The following is a 19,125-nucleotide window of genomic DNA, read 5'->3' as shown; positions in this document are numbered from 1 at the left end:
ACTTTTCTTTTATTGGTCGGATGAAATATGCTAATTTTTTGAGATAGGAATTTTGGGTTTTCATGAGCTGTATGCCAAAATCATCAGTATTAAAACAATAAAAAACCTGAAATATTTCAGTTGGTGTGCAATAAATCAAATATATGAAAGTGTAATTTTTATCATTACATTATGGAAAATAATGAACTTTATCACAATATGCTAATTTTTTGAGAATGACCTGTATACAGTATATGAAACCTCTACAGACACCTACAGCAAGGTTAAAACTAACAGCAGGTCTGATAAAACAACACCGATTACCCTTACTGTACTATTACAGGAATAACCTTCACAAAGAACTGTAAACAATAGAGCTCCGGACGCCACGTGACCTATTCTGTTTACACCGCCATTTTGGCAGTAAAGAGGCCGTACGAGACGAGCGTGAACGGATGACGGCAGCATGAGTTTTAAGGCAACAGAGTTCACTGCGCACTTTAATTAAAAAGATATAGACCTGTACATAGCAAAACTTAATAGATTAAACATAACAGATCCCTATAATGCCCCCGGGGTGCTTTTCATGTGTATTAATAAAGGAACTTATAGCTTTCCTGAACTGCAGTATCCTGATATAACGTTATATAACTAACGTTACTTCATTAACTTTTCCTCGGCCTATTCCGGAGACTCTTTAAAGGCCTACAAAAGCCTGTTTTTTTTTTATGTTTATGGACAGTGTGTGAAAATGTGAGTTTATGTCCAATCATAAACCGGTGGGATAATGTATCTGATTGATATATATATATATATATATATAAACTGATATTAGTTTACACATTATCCCACCGGTCACAATTGTGACTGAACATAAAAAAAAATAATTTCATACACTTTCCATAAGCATTTAAAATGCTTTTAAATGCTTTCCTCCACCTGTTCTGGAATCCAGGCACACAGCAGCTGTCCACCATGTTGAAATAGTAATTGTTTTGAATTATTATTCGACCCGACCGCTATCGATAACGCAAAAGCCGCTCTGGTGCTCTCCTGGTTGACTGCCAAAATGGCGGAGTTTAGATTGCATGACGTCAGCCCCCGGAGCTCTATTAAAAGGATCTGATCAGACACACAAATAGTTTACAACTAAACAGCTGTGTGCCCTGAAAAACCTCAAGTTCACCATTCCCATATGAAAAATACATGTAGTAGACTTCTGTACTATAGTAAACTAGAGTAATAATCCTAGATACAATAGGTTTTTTTAAACTTACCATAGTAAAAATTAAAGAATACTATGGTTTATCAATTCACTAATATTACAGGATACTGAAGTGCATTAACAAAGTGTAGTAATCACTATTATACTAACATACTGCAGTAAACTCCAATTTACTACATCAAACACTACAATATTTGTCCATTAGGCCTTTCATAGATTAACCCCATTATCACAACACTGAACTGCCCAGATAGCAAAATAAATATGATCTCAATCTGGCATCATGAGTTATTTAACCATTAGCCATTAACTTTTAAACCCAAAACATACATAATACAAGCGGTTTAGTTATTGCTTGTTTATTTGTCAGACTAACGTTAGAAAGTCAATAGTTAATTCCTTATATATCCTTATACTCCTTATATTTTGTGAGGAAACGCTAGATAAAAGCTTACAAACGTGACCAAAGCTGTTTGTCTGTTTTATAACGTTAACTAATATAATATACTGTTTTATTGTTTATTGAGTTTTATCATCAATCTTACCTTAAGTGTCTTCAGGGTGACTTGCTGATTATCTCAGCCGGAAGAGACTCGGTCGGAGGTGGGGGAGGGTAGGAAAATGATTCCAATGATATTGCTTCTCTGTGTTTTTATTTTTATAGTTGTGGTGTGGACTTTGTTATTCCTTTATATTTAGATCTATTTTACAAACATATCTTTATCGTTATTGTCCTTTGTGTGAATGGCTAAAACACAGTGGTTAGACAAAACCCGAATTTACAAGGACTTCTCACCTTTCAGCCAATCAAAACCCGCGATTCCATTCACAAGTGTGAATATTAATGAGGAGGTGCAGTACCAAGACCCACCTGCAGGAGCGCAGTTCCGATACACACTCTTAACACAAAGTCCGATGATTGTGAACTATAAGGACTTTTGGAGAAAATTTGAATTTGAGCTCCTCCCACATGTAGAAGCACTTCTACGTTGTCTGAATTATGAGGACACTGACACTGTCCTCATAATCCAAAATGTCCTCGTAGTGTGGCGTGTATTCATACAAAATGTCCTCGTAAATCACAAAAACCCACACACACACACACACACACACACACACACACACACACACACACACACACACACACACAAATGACTGTCATTATGTTCCTATTAGGACTAAGCCTTTTGTTTGCCCATGTTTTTCTTTCATTAAGATCATAAGGGGTGTTTAATGTGAGTCCTAAAGGAGTACCATCACATTTCAAACAAGGACTCTTCATGTAGCTTAAGGAATCAATCAGCATGCGGCAACATCACCATAACTGTGCCATTATGACAAAATGATGAATGCTAATTGGTCTCTTTGGAATGTGTTGCTTACAAAAATGAGATGCGAGTCACCACAGAGCAGTAATGAAGAATTCATGCTGCGTCTTTGTGGCAAAAGGTCAGCCGCTAACGTTTGCGGCCACTCTCGCTCGCCTCCATTACCACTGCCAGGGCTGGAGCTGGTTTTTCCTCCATCTCTCATAAATACTTAACCTGCCCCCTCTCTGGATAGCTCAGCGCAGGACAGAGGCCTCGGATGGATGATGCCCATGAAGCCAGAGGACTTGGGGTCTGAATCTAAAATCGCTCTAGACGTAGCAGTGTATATTTTGTGTTAATTCACCTGCTGGGTCATCCAAGGCAGCACTAGCGCAAAGATAGCAAACTTAGCCTTGATCCGAGCCATAGTAAATTAAATGTACTATTTCTGCATTCAAGTCAACTAGAACAAGGGCACTTATTTTGGATGCATCTTTAAAGGACAGAGAATGCCACAGAAAGCATTCAAGAGAAGCAATGACTCATGTGCTGCACATTAATACCCCAAATTGTTGGTAGCTAAGTGTTTTGGGGACCAAAAAAAAAGAAAAAAAAAGCACTTATAAGAGACTAGCACAAAGAGCGTGGTAGAATAACTCATCTTTACCCCCAGAGACAAATGGATTTGCATTAAAGAACTCCCTTTGGAGATGGGAATGAAAATAGCAGACATTGAGGGTTTTTACGACCTTGAACCCAAAATGAAAATATGAAGTAGGGTTGTAAAGCCTTAAAAAGTTGCAGTATTTGTTGAGGCTCTCTCGGGGGTTATTTGCAACACCAATTATTACGATGTATACATTTTCCAATTTATCCATTTTGTTTATCAGTGCATTTTAAAATGGAAAAATCTTAATATTAAAAAACATTTTTAAAAGTTGTAATGAATTAAATTTGTATTGATTAAAATATATTATTTATTATTATTTTCTAAAATATTTTAATATTTTATATATTATACTACAAAACTATATTTTGATGAAAACATTACTTTGTTTACCCGAATATTAAAGAAAGTTGTGCATCAAAATCTTGTAATATTTCTTGAGGCTCTCTGAGGGTTTATTGACAACACTAAATATTAAATTTGTATACATTTTTCAAAATGTTATGACATTTTTAAATAAAAGTAATTACTCTTAATTTTTCTTATTTAAATTGTATAATAATTTATGTATTTATATTTTAATAAATACAAAATATTACTGTTTTATCATTTAAATATTTTATATTGAATAAACATAGTGAAACAACACTAACATTAACATTAACATTTTTATATATACTGCAAAACTGTAATTGACGGAAAACATTACACTGCAGTAATATTAAAGAAACTGCATATATCTATGCAAACACTTTCATGCAATAGCAGTCTTGGTCACTTAATCAAACTAACAGTGGGTAATGTTATTAAGCAATAACTATTTTCCATTAATTTTATTTTTATTTTATTTTTAATTTTTTTGCCAGACAACTGAGAATGTAGCATTTTAAAATATGCATTTTGTGTAATATATACATTTTCACCAGACCCCTGAACCCTCTCGCCACTTTCCTTATGCAGAGTAAACAAACAAACCAGAGCTATAGTTCCTAAAGCAACTGAATAATGCAAAAAAAGATGTGTGTGCTCTCACTGTGGCATCATTCAAGATTTAGTTACTGTATGCTTAAAATAAGAACTCTTAACTTATATAAAACTACTTAGAATGCAGCTAAGAACAAACCATGTTTGGATAAACATTTAAGTGTAACACATCTTGTCATTTGCATTCATGAGGAATGTTGTACTTCAGGACACAATCAGTCACAGACATTTTGTAGATGATACTTATACCAGCTGCCTTGCACTTTCAGCTTCCAGCTCAATCATGTTCAAAAAGGTCATGAAAAGTATGAGATAAAGTGAAATTCTATCATATAGCGCGAAACTGAAGTACACAGTGTTGTACTCAGGGGTCCTAAGTGTGCTGTGAGTGCTTTCTGAAGACATCAGTCCATTCCTTCATAATTATTTGTTGAAAAAATATCAAATGAAATAACATTCCATCTCCTCAACAAAACTGCATCTGGGAATATAAAAAAAACTGCCTTTGGATGCTTGCATTATGACTGTGTGCTCTTTGTGAATTTGTTTATTTGGAGCATTGCAATTGCGTCAGAAGTTATTTATTCAAATTAATTTGATTCAGTGATACAGTAAAGGAATATTTTTTTCTTAATGGGTTTCAGAAAAAAAAGTATTCGTTGACTAATTTCAGGAAGCTGAAGAACACTCAAAGACAATGAGAAAGAGAGAGAGAACATTATACCAAACCTCCTGAGAATTTCTCAGACATACTGCTGCTCTCTATAAATCTTTTCCTCTCCTCTTTTCCTCTCCATCATTCTCCTTCTGTAAGCCTCTGTTTCTGCCTCTTCATCTGTGAGTAATGTGTGAACACTTTTCCACACTACACCTCACTCATAATTAGTGCTAATAGGCTCACTCTGGCCAAATGAAAAACTCTCTTTCTCTGATTAAGAATGGTAAAGTGGGAAAAATCAGACCAGTTGGAGAAACCAAAGTGTCAGACTGGAAATTACAGGGCTTTGTGGTGATTTTAGGATTTCTTAAGGGAGGGCAATTAAGGAGCCAATATGCATGTAGAGAGGTTAAAAAGAGGATTATTACAAAGAGAACCACTCCAGATGAATTTTCAACATACTGTATAGAGTTTGATTAGATGTACAAACTTTAACATCAATAACAAAACATATGGGAAGTATTTTCTCCTGACTTTAAAAGTTGATAATCCTATTTATTTTGCTGTCCTATGTACAATATGATTTTTTAGTTGCATTTATTATTTAGCGGAAGCATTGTTGATCCATGCAGTCTATGACCTTTTCAGAACAGGCCTACAACCCATTTTTGTAAATGTGTATGAATGTGTATAATGTAGATGAATGTGTATAAAACTGACAAATAAATAAACAAACTAAGGAAAATATTCCAGACTGTGAACTGTCTTCATGTGGTAAATAAAAAACATGTCCAATAATGGCATGGTGTACATAAGTAAAAAATTTAAAAAAAGAGAAGTTTTTTATCTACTATTTTTTACAATTTACTTTTTATGCATGCATGTATGTATGAATGCATTTTTTATTTTATTATTATTATTAATTATTTAGAATATAAATCCTTTGTTACATTATAAATGTTCTTAGTTTCACATTTGATAAGCCTTTTTTTATTGCTTTTTCTTTCCTTGCTAAATATATACAGTATACACACACACACACACACCTTTGTTTTTGTGAAAAGTGGGGACATCCCATAGGCATAATGGTTTTTATACTGTACAAACTGTATATTCTATGGCCCTACACCAACCCTACACCTAACCCTAACCCTCACAGGAAACTTTGTGCATTTTTACTTTCTCAAAAAAAAAAAAAACTCATTCTGTATGGTTTATAAGAATTTTGAAAAATGGGGACATGGGTTATGTCCTCATACTGTACAGTAAGTCAGCCTCTCCTTGTAATACCTGTGTCATACCCATGTCATTATACAGAGTTGTGTCCTGATATGTCACAAAAACATGCCCCCCCACACACATTTTTTTTAAAGAACAGCATTTAGAATACAAATCGTATATCTATATATAGATAGATACAGTACTGCATAATTATTACAGTAACCTAATAATAAAAAAATAGATAAAGACATCTCAAAAAGAGGTTTAGAGGTTTGAACTCCCTTTGGAAACAATAATGGAATGAGAAAAACAGGAGGGGAAAGACAGTAGGAAAGGAGGTTGTAATTCCAATCCGAATCACCAACTCTCACATGAAAAATTTCCTGTCAACGCAGAACATTGGATTGGAATAGATTACTAGAATACTTGCAAATCCCTTTTGGCTTCGACAAGAACTCTCACTCCCGATTCCATGAAAAGAGCCTGCTGAGGGGTGACGATGGTGATGGTGGTGGAGGGGGTCTGTTTGAAGTGTTTAAAGCCTGTTTCTCATTCCTGATCCTTCATTATACCTCTCCCATATATATTACTTCTGACGGAATCTATTAACATTTCAAAATGGTAAGATTGACTTTCGAATGCTTCAACATTGGCAACATCACCTCTACAGCATTATGCGCAAGCTCCAAAAGTCCTACAGCGCCAAGCAGAATGTGCTGTCAATTATTTGATAGAGGAAATAAATAAATAAATATCATGGCACAAAGCTGCATGTTGCAGAGCGTGATTGAATAAGGCTGCTTTTGATACAAGCAAACGGATTCCTAAACCTTGCTAACTGCGGGGAGAGTTCTGAGAGGGAAGCCGAAGCACAGAGAAATATCTACATACTCCAGACGCAACGCACATGCAGGCCTTGTGCAAGCCTTCAGACTGACGTTAAAAGCTTCAGAAACTGTTCCAAACTTTGCCTTCAGCTCCCACTCGCAGACACGCACTTCTGTGAGTCCTCTCTGTCTCATGCTTCTCTCACTTGCTCGGAGAGCAGAAAATAAATAAATTAAACCATTTCAGAGTCAGAGATAGTCGTTTCGCTTCAGTGGATCATCTGTAATTGTCACAAATGACAGAATCATTCAGACATTTTCTTTTTTTGCATGCATGAATAACTCAAAAATGAAAAAGAGAAGAGGAAATGGATACTGGTAATTGGCTGTAATTGTCTTGTTTTTGATATGGGGAACGGTGCTTCTGCAGGTCAGATGGGTTTAAATGCAAATGCACAATGTTTTTCGCTTCACTTTAACTTTAAACCTGTCCCGCATAGCCACAGCCCATTGGTCTGGACTGGGAAGATTATTTCTCATTTCCTCTCTTGAAGAAGAAATTACCTTCTCTCTGAAGGAGAGAGAGAGTGACGTAGGAAGACAACTTGTGCTCAAGGTATCTATAATTCTTATATGTCATGGAGTATTTCACAGGCAATTTTTAAGTTTAGCAGCCTCACACGTATGCATGCATGAATGAATAACCATCTTTCTCTCTCACACAATCACATACATTTTCAATACATTTTTAGTTGTTTAACAGCACTGTCTGGTTTTAAGACAGACAAATAAACCCAGCATAATCCTTCAATATGTCAAACTCCTGAAGACTTCACAGGCAGCCACTTTATTTTCTATATTCCTGGTTTATCTTTGTCTTTGTCATCTTTTATTATCTTAGCCTCTTTATCCTGAATTTGAATCCTGTTGAATTCCTTTCAAGTTAACATTATTGTATTCTAAAAGGTCTGAGCCTCAAATGGTATGTTAATAATATAACAAATATATTAATAGCAAACATCTAAAAATCAAAGTTTCCGAACATATTTTCTTTGGCTTATGTACAGTTTCTATCATAAACCCATATTTAAAGGTTTTGTGAGATGTTTTTAAAATCCATTTTAACTCAGCATTTAAAAAAATGCAGTGCTCACTCATGTACACAAGTTTATTTCCACCATGGAATAAAAAAAATAAAGTAATTGTGACTTTTTATCTCAGAATTCTGACATTTTGCTCATAATAGAGAGTTTATATCTCAGGATTTAATTTTTTTCTTCTAAGAACTAAGAGTTTAGAAAAGAATTGTGATGGAGAAAAAGTATTTTATTCCATGACTGAATCAAGCTTTCATATGCATGAGACACATTACAATGTTAAAAAAAAAAGTCTATCTATCACAAGTGTCCATAGAAAAACAATGAAAAGACAGCGCAGTGGAGAGATGCATTCATTCAAAACCATAAAAACAGTATTGAGGAATAGTTGAAGAAAGTACTGCACAGAACACAGATGTCTCAAGACTCATATTTATGAGATGTGCCATTCTGGAAATAACAGAAATAGCTGAAATATTATGCACAGTTGCTACTGTAAACGCTAGGCATGCTTGACTTTTTATGGGTTTTCCTTGTGGAACCTAAGGGATGTGTCATATAATATCTAATATTAAACTCCCACAGTCAGTTTCTTCTCATTGATGCTTGATGTGTAATACACATGAAGAGTGGTTCTTCAGTCCAATGAGATTTCATTGTGGGTGGAGCTACTTGACTTGATGCCGCAAAACAATCAACATTGTGTAAGTAATATTTTTTTATAGTCAAAATGCTGCAATGGGAGACCAAAATTCATACTGCAAGACTACATTAAGAATGGATGTGATGCTATAAAGAAATTTCAAAATGACTGGTATTAAACAGGATGCTGTTATGCATTACATTATTAGCTGCAAATAGCTATTGACAAAACAACACAGACTTTATTATTATAAAAACACTACATTCAAGATAAATCAAATTCAGAATACACAACTTCAATGCATTCATATATGGAAAGAGTTCAAGAACCTGCTTTTTTGTCTTCGTACTGTTGAATGTGCTCGACTGCAAGTGTACACTTCTGCCTAAATGAACATTTTTCACCTTTTAATAGCAAAGCGTCTCATTTCACATTACTTTAACCATATTTCTACTACAACCCGAATTCCGGAAAAGTTGGGACGTTTTTTAAATTTTAATAAAATGAAAACTAAAGGAATTTCAAATCACATGAGCCAATATTTTATTCACAATAGAACATAGATAACGTAGCAAATGTTTAGACTGAGAAATTTTACACTTTTATCCACTTAATTAGCTCATTTAAAATTTAATGCCTGCTACAGGTCTCAAAAAAGTTGGCACGGGGGCAACAAATGGCTAAAAAAGCAAGCAGTTTTGAAAAGATTCAGCTGGGAGAACATCTAGTGATTAATTAAGTTAATTGATATCAGGTCTGTAACATGATTAGCTATAAAAGCTTTGTCTTAGAGAAGCAGAGTCTCTCAGAAGTAAAGATGGGCAGAGGCTCTCCAATCTGTGAAAGACTGCGTAAAAAAATTGTGGAAAACTTTAAAAACAATGTTCCTCAACGTCAAATTGCAAAGGCTTTGCAAATCTCATCATCTACAGTGCATAACATCATCAAAAGATTCAGAGAAACTGGAGAAATCTCTGTGCGTAAGGGACAAGGCCGGAGACCTTTATTGGATGCCCGTGGTCTTCGGGCTCTCAGACGACACTGCATCACTCATCGGCATGATTGTGTCAATGACATTACTAAATGGGCCCAGGAATACTTTCAGAAACCACTGTCGGTAAACACAATCCGCCGTGCCATCAGCAGATGCCAACTAAAGCTCTATCATGCAAAAAGGAAGCCATATGTGAACATGGTCCAGAAGCGCCGTCGTGTCCTGTGGGTCAAGGCTCATTTAAAATGGACTATTTCAAAGTGGAATAGTGTTTTATGGTCAGACGAGTCAAAATTTGACATTCTTGTTGGAAATCACGGACGCCGTGTCCTCCGGGCTAAAGAGGAGGGAGACCTTCCAGCATGTCATCAGCGTTCAGTTCAAAAGCCAGCATCTCTGATGGTATGGGGGTGCATAAGTGCATACGGTATGGGCAGCTTGCATGTTTTGGAAGGCTCTGTGAATGCTGAAAGGTATATAAAGGTTTTAGAGCAACATATGCTTCCCTCCAAACAACGTCTATTTCAGGGAAGGCCTTGTTTATTTCAGCAGGACAATGCAAAACCACATACTGCAGCTATAACAACAGCATGGCTTCGTCGTAGAAGAGTCCGGGTGCTAACCTGGCCTGCCTGCAGTCCAGATCTTTCACCTATAGAGAACATTTGGCGCATCATTAAACGAAAAATACGTCAAAGACGACCACGAACTCTTCAGCAGCTGGAAATCTATATAAGGCAAGAATGGGACCAAATTCCAACAGCAAAACTCCAGCAACTCATAGCCTCAATGCCCAGACGTCTTCAAACGGTTTTGAAAAGAAAAGGAGATGCTACACCATGGTAAACATGCCCCGTCCCAACTATTTTGAGACCTGTAGCAGAAATCAAAATTGAAATGAGCTCATTTTGTGCATAAAATTGTAAACTTTCTCAGTTTAAACATTTGCTATGTTATCTATGTTCTATTGTGAATAAAATATTGGCTCATGTGATTTGAAAGTCTTTTAGTTTTCATTTTATTAAAATTTAAAAAACGTCCCAACTTTTCCGGAATTCGGGTTGTAATTAAAAGAGCAGAAAAGAGAAGGATAAAGCATGAGATAAATTAAGAAAAGAGCAAGTTAGAAAATGTTTGACATTGCTGCTTTGTTATTCAAAGCACGCTGTTATTTCTAGATTACTGACTGCAAATGTCAAAGGGGAAAAAAGGGATTTGTAAGCAGGTAAGACCCAGTGTGCTGTTGTGCAGGTGGGCATATATGTCATATGTTCGTCTATAAAAAGGTTTAGTGTAAAAAGTTGGCCCAAGGGCATTTTAAAGGTATAACACATAGATAACAGAACACATGCTGTGAGGTACGCACTCAGCGGCAAGTCTTCAACAAACACTTTCAAACTGTAATGTCACTTCAAGGTCGGAGCACTAAATGTGTCAACATGTCATTTCGGCCAACACTCACTCCCACAAACTGAATTAAGGCTAATCCACTAAATGTCACAATGTGGCCTTAAATCCAAAAGACCATGCTTCTGGTCACCTTTGTTGTGTTGGCCATGAATCTTGCCCTGGTCCAATTCAAAACCTCAAATAAAAGCTCAAGATTGCTCAGAACTTGACTTTCCCATAGACCTCTGTGCACTCTTGGTGGAGGACTTTTAGGGTGAGTGCTCACTTGTATAAGAGTGTTGCCAGGGGAAATCACTACAATTGTCATGCATTGAGAGCTGCTCTGGCATTTAAAAGGAGCTCCTGAGACCGACGACAGTAACTTAGAATTTTCAATCAGCTTCTGAAATAAACTCTCCTCATGCTGGCAACGGAGTCAAGAACTCAGCCTTCACCCTACGCCGACCTCACACTTACACGCACACACTCCAAATCTCACTCTCCTGTTCTCCAGAGGAAAGTGGTATGATGACAATGGCCTATATTCAAACTCTCTGCTCCGAAATCAAAGACTTCAGAATAATAATGATTAATATACTAGAGTTTTGAAGATATCACCTTATTAAGTATTTTGGGAATGTTTTTATGATTTCTATTCAGGTAATCTAGTGAGCACTACAAAAACTATGTCAAATGATTTCATCATGTGAAATGCCACAATGAAGGTTTTGCCAAATTCCCTTTTTTGAACATGATTTTGCATTATGATTCATGATGTGAATGCTTGACCCGGAGTCCATAAATGGTTCATCCAAACCATTTTGCAATGGTTTAATAATATGCCAAATGTATGTTAAAATTACACAGACATTGCATCAGTGTTGCCAATGCATACCGAAAATGGTCAGAAATTAACCAGGGGATGAGGCTCTGCACATAGAGTAACAAAACTGCTCCAAGAAAGTAAGTGATTTTGTTTTTAATTTGAAAAATGTGATTAATGATTAAATAATTGTTGACAGATTGATAGTATTGAAAAAAAAAAATTCTGCCTTTTAGTAATCTGTCTAAACATTGGGGCTGAATAGTTATGGCATGCTATTGGGATAGGAAGATTTCTTAAAATAAAGTTAAATCAAAACAGTTAACCTTGAATTCAGTGCACTGAACCAAACTCCCAGAGAACCAAGTGCTAACAAAACTGTAGTACTTGCAGTTGATAAGGGTCTGAAAACTTTTACAAGAAACCGCAGGTCATTTCTTTGTTGGTGCATCTTAAACTTCCAAACACTGCAAAGTTAAAAAAATTCCTATTATCTATTAGTAAGCATCACAGGAAGCCTTATTCTCTGAGGTCAGACTTTCACAGTGGGTTTATAGAGCCAAAGATCATCACAATCATAATGTAATATCCACCCTAGTACATCAACATAGCTGGGGAGTCTCATTGTAGTAAATAAACAGCTTACTTTTCAATCTTGCTGTTCTCAGATGATTTTTTAAATAACGGGGTGGTTTCTCTATGACTCTAGTACCCCGCTGACAACATAAAACTCCAGAGTGGTGCTCTGCCCTATCTATGACCCCTCTACATCACCTAAAGGTTGTGACACCCTTTTAGAAAGCATGGGGGCAGGAAGAAGAGAATGAAATAATTCATATACTCTGGTACACAACTATATTCTACCCTACACAACTACAAGACACCAGATAGGATATGGAGAGTTAGAAATTGCTAACACATCTGTTAAACTAATAGCTCACTCAGGAAAAAAAAAAGTAATTCCTTACATGTTCTTGCATGATTAGTTATCCTCGTCCATTTTTCACACAAAACTATCATACAAATTCAGAAGACTATAGCATACAGACCATTTTTATGATACTTTTATGGCGCTTTTGTGTCCTACCTATCATAGAGGTTTGAAACAACATCAGCAACCAGTGGATCAACTGCAGTGAATGAGTGCTGTTAGAATGAGAGCCCAAACAGTCACAACACCAGTCCATCAATTACTATCTTGTGAAGTGAAAAGCTGTGTGTTTGTAAGACAACAATCTATCATTAAAGCATTTTAATTTTTTCTTCAGATTCTGACCACAATACCGCTTCATAATAATGCTTCCCCAAGTGAAATAGTCTTTCCCTGTTGTCCTCTCACATCAAACTTTACTGTTTTCGCTTCTAAGATCCATGCATATTTCTTTCTTAATTTACACAAACTACATTTTCACTTAAGAAAGCAGCAATATGGATTTGTTTTTAGCTGAATTATTCCATTAAAGAATAATTACAGACTTTATCTAAAAAAAACAACCCAGTTACTCTGACTCGGACATGCACAGCCACCTCTCAGCCCACTGTGGTAGAAACTGGAGAAGTTGCTGATTAGATCAGAGTTACTCACTCCAAAATGAGTCATTCAGACCACTTGGCAAGAATGCCAACACATCACATGCCTTTCATTCTCCACTGCCCCTAATCAAGAGCCCTGTTCAGCAGATGGGTGCAGGCAGGGGGCTTCCCACGAATAGAGAAGGGGAATTGCTTAAATAAGATAAGCAACAGTATGGAGGCCCTTGGCATTACTCTCTAATGAGGGAGAATTGAGTCCTGCAGGCTTTATGCGAAAACAGCTCGAGGAAGATTGAACAGAAAGGTTTTTCCAAGACCTTTCCAAATGAACTAAGGGGAGGTAATGCTAAAGGTGAATTAACCTTAAAACCTTAGTTTCAAAGATAATGGCTATAGTTTATTCCAGAACTACGGTTGACGACAACTAAAAATAATAAAAAATACAAAACAGTGATGAATGTAACAAAGAATACAACATCACTTTAAAAGAATGCTAAATAAGTAATTATTATTCACAATATCCAACCAAACAAGATGATAAGGTCCCGGACTCTGAACTGACACTCACTATATATATATATAAGCTGACAATAAAATATTGTTTTGTATATCAACCCAAAACTTTCACTGTGAAAAAAACAGTCCATTATAACTTAGGTCTCGAAACATGACAAACACAGCAACAATATTTCTAAAGTCATTTGAGGTCATTTCATCCAACACAAGATGGAGGCAACTGGTTTGCATGAAATGAGAGAGCGTGAGTCTGAGGTGTGATATTAAGAAATTAAAAGTAGCGTTAGGTTTATGTATGCATGAGCAGTCTGATATACAGTGTAGCTATAAAAAAATATCTGACTGTGGGATGATGCAATAAATCAGTCAGGATCAAGCATTTGTAAAGATCTGAATTTAAGTGATCGTTATAAGCATTGTATTTTAACTTGTGACAGTTTGGTAAGAAACACATTTGGTTGACAACAGCTATTAAAAGTTTGGAGTATTGATATCTGAAAACTGCACAGAACAAATTTTGTTTTCTTTTGGTTCAGAAATGTCAGCTTAATTTAAATCTGACAACAAATGAGCTGTATCAAGAAAAAGCAAAACAGGAGGACTTTTCTCTGTTTCAGTAATAGCATTATTTGTGCCTTAAACTACATAATTCTTACTCACTTTATATTTGTACAAGTTACTAATCCGTTTCTTTGCAAATGGATTCGAAAATTCATGCATAATTTGCTTAGTGGATTTTAGCATTTAAGTCTATAAATGGAAGAATATTTATCAAATAAGTAAAAATAGCTCTTTTATTTTATTTTGTAGTTGTATTTGCTCTTGGTTTCATAAAATCATGCCTTCAAGTAGATATACTGTCAAAACTGTAATAATGATTTTTATTTTATTTTTATAATGTATTCATTACCACTGTGCCAACTACAAAATGAACTAGAAAAGATTGTCTGATAGCTTTATATACTAATTTATCTTCGCCGCAGAGACATACTGTACGTCTGTTTACATAAAATGCAGACACTATTGCAGATTACAAGCTTTTGGCATAGAAATGCGACCACGTTAAGAATAAATCAACTAAGAAATGGTTCCTCAAAACACATTTATTGTCGCATCTAGACTTTTATTTAGCAGACAAGACATATCTGAGGGATTCTATACTCATTTATCCATGCAGCTGGCAGGCTTCAATTTATGGTTAGCTATTTTGAATATCAGCATTTTTAGTCTCCAACCCCAATAAACTCTTTACTGTAAATCTGAATGAGCTGATTCGGTTTAGTAGATTATTTTTGTCATGTGCTTCCCAAGAGCACTTCAAGTGTGGAGCTTCTAAGAGCAAGCCTAGGGGGAAAAAAGTGCTGGGAGATTTTTCGGAGGGTAAACATCTGGGGAACATACAGTTCTTTAGCAATCACAACAACATGACAGCCTACTAAGATAAAATCACAATACCCTCTTAGTTTGAAATATCAGCACAGATTACTGTTGTAGTCTTCACAGTCTCAGCGCAATACATCTGCATTCATGACAAATGTGCCACAAGTATTTTCCAAAAGCAGGTTTAATTAATAACCTGTGCAGGATTTTTACAAAAAAAGAATACATCATAAAGAAATCTTACTTATCTTGCAGAGTTATTAATCATCAGCGTTAAACATATGGTACCTTTCATTGCATTCCGTTGTAATTATGGTGCAGATTATTTTTCATTAGGCATCACTCCCATCACAGATGGAACAAGCACATATTTTGAGCATCATGAAGCTTAAAGTACTTTATATCACCACAAATAACTCGGGAGAAGGATTTACTATCTTTACAAATGGAATTACAAAGATTTAATGCTACAAAATGCTCATCTTATGGAAGTTTAGTTTTAATAATTTTTTAAGCCTAGGGTTTTACCATGTTCAAATCCATTTTTTAATGCTGTTCAGCCCAGGCTGTCTCAAGCGTATACTGCAAGAAACCATGGATGAGCCATAGGGTTTTTTTTCTGTGGTTTTATTGCTACAGCAAATGCTGGCTGCAATGAATTCAGAGTCACAGTGTGATACCTGCTTTCTTGTTTGAGGTTTGAGCCAATGTTCCTAGAGCTCAGTCTTCTGCCTGCATGACTGACCTCCACATGACCCATGTTCCTTTCTATCCATGCTTTATGCCTATTTTCTTAGTTAACCAGCTTAGGACTGATGGCCAGATATAGACAGACATAAAGATAATGCTTTTCATACAACATTCCAGTAAACAGTGTAATCAGTGAGGTGCATAGGAGTGCGGGAAAAAGCAACACTACTGATGCAACAGACCTTGAGAGATACTCAGGGACATACTGTTAATAGAGCAGAAACAATGGCAAATGTATGTATAGAAGGATGATTCAAAGATCAAATTTATTGGAATTGTCAAAGTATTTTCAATCTGAATGACATTCTCCTGCAATGTCCTGGTGGATTATACATGTTTTTAAGAAATCTCTTAAGCTCTCATCAAAGAAATGGCTTATACATAATGACATTCCTTAGGGACTGCATACACATTTAAAAGGGTCTAGAGTGTGATGGAAGCACCAGAAGCTACAACAATTATAAATGTCTTGCTGTAGTAATATATGACCTAAATTACACATAGACACCGTGGATCTGCTTCTTAGTGCTTCCAATTGAACATAATCATCTTGTAGTCAAATTGTTCACGGCACATTTTTTGCTGCCAAACCAGCAAAGCCATAAACACCCCTGATGTTAGACTGAGTGAAAAACTAAGGCAGCCTTTTGTTTAACGAGCCACAAGTTAAGCATTAACTTTGTGGAACACGAGAATGTGTTACAGTACAAACAAAACCAGAATAACAAAGAACCACACTCAACAGCATTTAATTGTTAACTTTGCTTGTCTCTGAGCATTTCACGATGCTGACACTTTAACACACACTAACTGCTTTCCCTCCAGAGAAGCAAAGACAGACGCTCTCTGATCTGAGAACAGGGGATCAGCGCGTCTGTCAGGAGCTGTGGAAGAATAAACAACAGGAGCAAACTGGTTTTGAACGATGAAGGGGGGCAAAGGCTGTTATGTTGTCAGAGGAAATGGAATGTGCCGATCTGCCTGCATTTCCTCCTGCTTATTCTGCTGACAACAAAATAGAACCTTAGCCTGGGAAAAATCATGGTGTTCATTTTAAACATACAGATGGGCATAACCGTTTCAGTGAACATGGCCCCTTTTGCTTTTTATGAGGCTAGGAAATGTAAAATGCTTATTAAGATAGAGATATTAGGTTGTGCAAAATTCTGAATTGAAGAATCTGCTCTCTTTTAATCTATGAGGTAGAACTGGAATTGGCCACTCTCTGCAGAGCTTAACTAGAATTTGAATGAGGAAAAATCTACATTGATAATGTATTCTGGGAAATGAATATGTTTTCCATCTTAGTCCAGAAAATGTCATTATAAGTTATCTGTCTGTCAGTCTGTCTGTATGTCTAACTTTCTAAATTCAAGGCTTTTAAAACTTTTTTTTTCAAAACTTTCAGACAACACTTTGTCAAGCCAGCTTTCAAACTAAATTAAATTTAAATTAATTTATTTACATTCCAAAATAATTTGATATTTATATTATATAAACAAATAGAAATCCTGCATCCATTAGGTTTGCTATATTAAATTGTATTGAAATTAAGGAATTTAGTTGAAATTCAAAAGGCTTTGATTGGTGAACAACCCTACAAGATTTACCTAGGAAGATGCTTCTTCACGATCCACCTTAACCAGAGCTTGCACGTTAAAAAGTCAAGACAGGTGTCAGAGAAAAACTCAGTATAGTGATTGAAGGTAAACAAGTGCATTGACCAACAACTGGCAATATAATTATTGCTGAAAAGCCAAACAGAAAACACCAGTTACCAGTTCCTGTCAGCACTTAGTCAAGTTGTTCACTCATCAACATGCAGAAAGCTACAGCTCAGCTGGATCGCCTAAAATGCCATCTTGCTGTTTTTTCCTCTGACACTTTCCATTTGGCAGATGATATGAAAATGTATTTAATCATTGGACTGGCCTCAACCCAAAGCTTATAATTTAACAGCCTCTGTTAGTCTGACATACTTTCTCAGAAGAAAATGTCAATCTGCTAAACCTCCTTGCACCACCTCAGCCTTTGCATTAACCCTTCTGTCTGACAGCTAGTTATTAGCTCATTCGCTCCGATTGACCAGTCATTTTGAACTCTCGTTTTTCATTAGTTCCTCACCAGGCTTTCTAATGGGTCTGGTGGCAGATAAGCACACAACTCTGGGATAGAAGCACAGCAGGACAGGATATGACAATGTGGGCTTGGGCCCTATAAAGGTTCAGCGATGGTAAGAAAAATCTCATATGAAATGCCATCGAAGCTAGCTGGCTCATAACAGGAAACCAGTCCTGATAATAGTTATTTGTGCAGTGATAGGGCGTAGGGCTGAGAGCACATTCCTCTCAGATAAAGGCTCAGGGAGCACAGCCTTCTAATAGTATCAAAGTGTGGAAAAAAGAGGGGGTGAGTAAAGATGGCAGCGCTGAAAGCAGAGAAGAGGACAATGAACTGTCAGTGAGCTGCTCCATCAATAGCACAGTGTTGTGGGAGTTCTACAAAAGGGCCATACGGGAAATGTGTGAAAGAATTGTCAATACCCTCTCTTCACCCGATGTGGGAACACAATCTATAACATCACCTCAAAAACACAACTCTTTCTTGCAGGTCTAAAAAAAGGATCTGTGGTGTCCTGTGAGAGTGAGGATTAAATTGTCATTTTGGCATGGAAGCTGAACTCACTGTACGGTCAAAAGCAGGGTCAGGGCCCTTAAAGCACAGGCACAGTTTGGAACGCTACCCTGCTGCACTCAGAACCTGTGACTCACTCTGACTGTAAGAGATTGACTGGCAGTGTTATTGATGTGTGACTGTGACAGAGAATTTAAAAGGGTCATATGACGTTGCAAAAAAAGAACATTATTTTGTGTATTTGGTGTAATGAAATGTGTTTATGCATTTTGAGGTTCAAAAACACATTATTTTCCACATACTGTACATTATTGTTTCTCCACTATGCCCTGCCTTTTTGAAACGCCTTGATTTTTGTATGGCTTAAAATTTTTATTTCATGCCAAAATCATCAGGATATTAAGTAAAGATCATGTTCCATGAAGATATTTTGTAAATTTCCTACCATAAATAAATAAAAATATATATATTTTTTTTTTGTGATGACAGCACTCA

The sequence above is a fragment of the Carassius carassius genome, chromosome 27 (assembly GCF_963082965.1).
Source record: "Carassius carassius chromosome 27, fCarCar2.1, whole genome shotgun sequence".
NCBI classification, from domain to species: Eukaryota; Metazoa; Chordata; class Actinopteri; order Cypriniformes; family Cyprinidae; genus Carassius; species Carassius carassius.
The sequence above is the reverse complement of the archived record's forward strand: the minus strand, read 5'-3'. Positions refer to the sequence as shown.